Source organism: Bison bison, unplaced genomic scaffold (genome assembly GCF_000754665.1).
Source record: "Bison bison bison isolate TAMUID 2011002044 unplaced genomic scaffold, Bison_UMD1.0 scf7180017864316, whole genome shotgun sequence".
NCBI lineage: Eukaryota > Metazoa > Chordata > Mammalia > Artiodactyla > Bovidae > Bison > Bison bison.
The window spans coordinates 3240619-3246081 of NW_011494888.1; the positions used below are offsets into that span (position 1 = coordinate 3240619).

A 5463-nucleotide genomic window follows, 5' to 3' on the forward strand; every position below is an offset into this window, starting at 1 on the left:
TGCCTGGAGAATCCCAAGGACAGAGGAGCCTGGTGGGCTACAGTCCATGGGGTTGCACAGAGTTGGACATGACTGAAGTGACTTAGAATGCATGCATGCATTGGAGAAGAAAATGACAACCCATTCCAGTGTTCTTGCCTAGAGAATCCCAGGGACAGAGGAGCCTGGTGGGCTGCCGTCTGTGGGGTCACACAGAGTTGGACACGACTGAAGCGACTTAGCAGCAGCAGCCTGAATCACAACCAAATCGTCCAATCAGGACTTGGGAGGCATGGACCATGCCTGGAGCTGACCCAGAAGGGACCCCCGTGACCCAAGGGGATTGAGCAAGGCTGAACCATCATAAGGAATGTTTAATAACAGACCTCAACAGGGGTCCTGAACCAAACAGCTTAAACGAGATCCAGGAGAACAGCAAGGGCCCCAGGGGAGCCCCTCCTCTTCCCTGAGAGGGCTGAAGGCTGACAGACGATATACTGATGTGGATGTGGAATATCCAGCTGGACCTGCCCTGATGCCCTGTTCCCTTGTGGAGAACATTAAGTGCACTCCCAGGTCAATCTTCTGCCCTCCAAGCTGCACCTTTACAGTTGGAAGACCAAGCCTCACCTAGATGTCCTGAAGAAATTCTGCAAAAGCTAAGAGTGATGTTTGGATTGACAGAAGGCCAGAAAGAGCCAAGATGGCTGTCCCAGTAGCAGTAAAACTCTGTCCAGGGGACAAGGTGCTAAATTTAAGTAAGTAAGTAAGTATCAGTCATTTAGTCATGTCTGACTCTCTGCTGCCCCATGAACTGTAGTCTACCAGGCTCCTCTGTCCATGGGATTTCCCAGGCAAGAATACTGGAGTGGGTAACCATTCCCTTCTCCAGGGGAGCTTCCTGACCCAGCAATTGAACCCAGGTCTCCTGAATTGCAGGCAGATTCTTTACACTATGAGCCATCAAGGAAGTCCAAATATAAAGCAACAGGCATCTAAAGAGGCACATGAAGGAAAGTATAAAGCCTCTGACAATCACCTTCTTTAAATATCAATTATTCAGACCTTGTTGATCTTCATGTAACACTTCCATCCCATCTGTACAAAAACCCAGGACCAGAGATAACTGTTCTATTCAGGATTTGAGGGCTGATATGCAGATGACACCACCCTTATGGCAGAAAGTGAAGAGGAACTAAAAAGCCTCTTGATGAAAGTGAAAAAGGAGAGTGAAAAAGTTGGCTTAAAGCTCAACATTCAGAAAACGAAGATCATGGCATCTGGTCCCATCACTTCATGGCAAATAGATGGGGAAACAGTGGAAACAGTGTCAGACTTTATTTTTGGGGGCTCCAAAATCACTGCAGATGGTGATTGCAGCCATGAAATTAAAAGACACTTACTCCTTGGAAGGAAAGTTATGACCAACCTAGATAGTATATTGAAATCAAGGCTATGGTTTTTCCAGTGGTCATGTATGGATGTGAGAGTTGGACTGTGAAGAAAGCTGAGTGCTGAAGAATTGATGCTTTTGAACTGTGGTGTTGGAGAAGACTCTTGAGAGTCCCTTGGACTGCAAGGAGATCCAATCAGTCCATTCTAAAGGAGATCAGTCCTGGGTGTTCATTGGAAGGACTGATGCTGAAGCTGAAACTCCAATACTTTGGCCATCTCATGGGAAGAGTTGACTCATCAGAAAAGACTCTGATGCTCAGAGGGATTGGGGGCAGGAGGAGAAGGGGATAATAGAGGATGAGATGGCTGGATGGCATCACCGACCCGATGGACATGAGTTTGAGTGAACTCCAGGAGTTGGTGATGGACAGGGAGGCCTGGTGTGCTGTGATTCATGGGGTCACAAAGAATCGGACACGACTGAGTGACTGAAGTGAACTGAACTGAACTGAAGACCAAAATATGATTAGATAAAGTTTGCAAGGGAAAAGCACACAATTTCTCAACCAACTCTAAACTAGTTAGTGTTTGAAGTATCAAAAAGATAAAGAAATTTACTGCCAGATGGAGGAGAGGCATTAACTAGGGTGACTGCAGCCACCCCCAGAAGGTGCTTGTGAGGATTCCTAGGAATGGCTGAGTATTTCATCTTTGGACTCCTGATCTTGGACTCAGCCAAACACAAACATGAGGCTCTTAAAGGAAATGACAATAAGCCATTAAGCTGGACTCTGAGCTGTCATAATGTGTTCCACACCACCAAGGAGAAACTTTTAAGAGCCCAGCATTTGATTGCCCAGGTATTTTGTGCATGAAACAGGGTGTGAGTCTTGGAGCTAACTCAATACTTAGATACCATCAGAAGGCCTGTAGCTTACTTTTCTAAACAATTGGGCGCCTACATCAAGGATTGCCAGTTTGCTTCTGGGCTGTGACTGCAACCTTTCACAAGGGGCTGAAAAATGAACCCTCGGCACACTCCACATCATGCACTGCCTTTCCTAGAACAAAACAGTGGATGTGGGCTTACTTCGGGGAGATGGGGCAAAGACCAGGGCACACCACTCGACATCTGAATGTCACCTTACAGGCAGTATCAACTCTAAACCCAGCCACTCTGCTCCCTAGGACAACAGGAGAGCCTGTTTACAACTGTATACAAATAACTGAAGACCTGAGCTGACTGGTCAGCCTTTAGACATACTCTTGGATGGGACCAGTTTCACAAACAAGGGAGGGGGGCGTGCAGTTGTAGCTCATCAGGAAGCCCTGGAAACAGAAGCCATCGTCTGGGTCCATCTGCCCAGAGCTCACTGCTCTCATCGTCTCCTGCCCTGAGCCTAGGAGCTAAGAGACAGTGACCACATGTACTGACTCCAAGTCAGCCTTCTCCGTCGTATGTGTGCACGGGGCCACCTGGAAAGAGAGGTCCACTGATGTCAGGAAGGAGAGAAACTAAACACACAGAGGAGACACCAACCTTATTATTAGTAAATGCTGTTAAAATGCCAGGAGGAGCAGCTGTTGGGTGCTGCTTGGGTCACTCAAATGGATCATCACTTAACTAAAGGAAATAATTAGGTGGATCTGGCGGCACAACGCATCCAGAACCAAAGACCCAGATCTAGAGATCCTACCACTAACTCGAGTGTGGACCATCCTCGTTGAAGCCTCAGATCTGGAAATGGATCATCCAGAGAGCATGCACAGGGAGTTCATGAAGACTGGGGACTTAGATGGTGCTCAGGACGAACAGCCACAGAGGCCAGGTTTATGATGAGTTTATCCCAAACATTTAATGGACAGAATTTTACTCATCTACACCGAGGAACCCATGATGGGAGGGCTGTAAAATGTCATGGACTCCAGCAGTTCACTGTTGGTCCATAAAGGCAAATGAGCATTCGAAAGGTAAACCAAATTGCTAATCTGTTTCTGGATTGCTAATCCAGAAACAATCCTAAAACTGGGCCACCCTGATGATAAAAGGGTTACATGCTCGAGGGACAGAACCAGAGGATGGTGGCTAAAGAGACTTCACTGTACACCAAGTGCCAGGGACACTGTAGAAACGTCTAGACGCTGGTGATGTCATCACTGTGGCAAGGCTTTCCCACATAGTACAGAGAAAGTTTCTGCAGTAACAAAGGCCTTCCTCCGAGAAATAATCCCTTGTATGGGGTCGCCTCTTCTGATTCAAAGTGACAAGAGAGGAGCTCTCATAGATGATGTGACTCAAAGGTGTCGGTGTCAAGGCCCTTGGAACGTGATGAAGCTCATGCTTCTTGGAGACCTCAGTCCATGGGGAAACAATGAATCATTCCTTCGCCAAGACAAGCCAAGAAACCAGAGTAACCTGGGATAAGGTCTGACCAGTTGCCCTGCTGAGGGTCAGAGTGGCCCTGAAAACAAGCTCCTATTGAGCCTGTACACGATGTTCTACAGGAGATCTTCCTGAAGGTCTCAGTGGTAACAGCATTACGTTTGATAAAATGTGTACAGCGTCTCGGTGCTGTCTTCTTTTCTACACAAAAATATGTGTCTAGCCCACTAGGGTTTCCCACGACGTCCCCTTGCACTGCACAAGCCCCAGGACTGCATCCTCCTCACACTTGGACAAACCCACACAGTGAGCACCCGTGCACGCGTGTGAAATAGCCCCCGTGACGTCCTTCTGGTTACACATCTTCCAGGAAAGCTAAAGTAGTCACACCCTGGCCACCCCACTCCCAGGTACTTTAAGTAACTCTTCAAAAGGAAACAGCTAAGACTCCACCTGGCCAAGACGAGAAGAGAGTAGCATCTCAAAAGCAGACTATTTTGACCTAAGAGTCTGGTACAGGCCTACATAAATCCAAATTCAATCACTAAAATGTTAAAAACAGGTTTTCATGGATTCCCAAAGAAATAAGGTCTGTTTTGAAGGACTGTTAAAGTTAGGAGCCATAGTATCTCAGGGTTAATCCTCTTACTCATCAAATTCTGTCCTCATTGTCCACCTGCTACATTTAAAGAGCACCGCCTGCCCCGCCCAGGACTCATAGGACGATTGCCTGAGACTTCAGAGTTCAAGGTGGAACATGCAAATATTTATTAGGTAAGTGCAAAACAATTTCATTCTTCTTATAAAAACCCACATCCCTCATCAGCAGGAAGCAGCTAGCAGAGGTCCTCAGCCCTACTTCTCTTAAGACTGAGGCGTGAACAAAGAAAAAGCAGGTAAAACATCACCGAGCTTAAACGGACATAGCTCCTTGCATAGGTGTATTGAGGAAATCTGCAGTTATTGTAGGGAGACCCCACTGTGCAAGTTCAAGATGGGTCCCCACCCCCACACCCTCCACCCCATGCCCCTCCAACCCCCTGCTCCCTAGCCATCTCCAGGATGACCACAAACCCAGCATTTTCAGTCTGCAGATATTGGAGCGTAGAAAAGCTGCCACACTTGCGCTTTACAAAGCGAGGAGTCCCTAAGTGAGGATGACCCGGCTCCAGCACAAGGTGCAATACTGTGGACTATCATCAAGGCAGCTTCCAAGCTTGAAATTTCCTGGACCCTTAAATTCCACCCTGATCCCTGGATCGAGAACCAGATTTGAGCCTTGGCTCCTGTCTCCCTGCTGGTCCAACTTGCAATGGAGCTTTTCCTTTCCTCAAAAGCCAGGGCCATAATACTTGCGTCTGTGTGCTTGGGGAGCCAAGCCCTTGCCTTGTAACAGAAATCTCTTCTCTCACACTAAAGTACAAGTGAGGTCTATGCAAAGCATCTAATCTCCGCAACCAGAGTCCTACCTGACCCGAGGAGGTGGGTTCCCAGTGACTCTGCACTCCAGGTGGACCCGACTACCTTCTGCCACTTCTTGGCTCCGCAGCTTCTGGATGAACCTGGGAGCGGCTGGTGGGTGGTGGGCACTGCGGGGCGGTGGGGATGAGGGGCTGTGGCTGGGCCGGGCCACATCCTGGGCCACGGGGTGGTGATGCCTGGGCTCTGGGGGCCTGGCCCCAGCCTCCAAGTCCTGCCTGTCCCGG

General features: G+C 48.4%; 1 protein-coding gene across 1 annotated transcript in view; it reads right to left on the reverse strand.

Annotated features, from left to right (window-relative positions):
- LOC104997852 (palladin-like) overlaps window positions 1–5463 on the reverse strand; it is a 187035-nt gene extending 181572 nt beyond the window's left edge. The window contains exon 1 of the mRNA XM_010852791.1: window positions 5227–5463. The gene's annotated coding sequence lies outside the window, so the exon portion shown is untranslated. The remainder of the gene's footprint in view (window positions 1–5226) is intronic.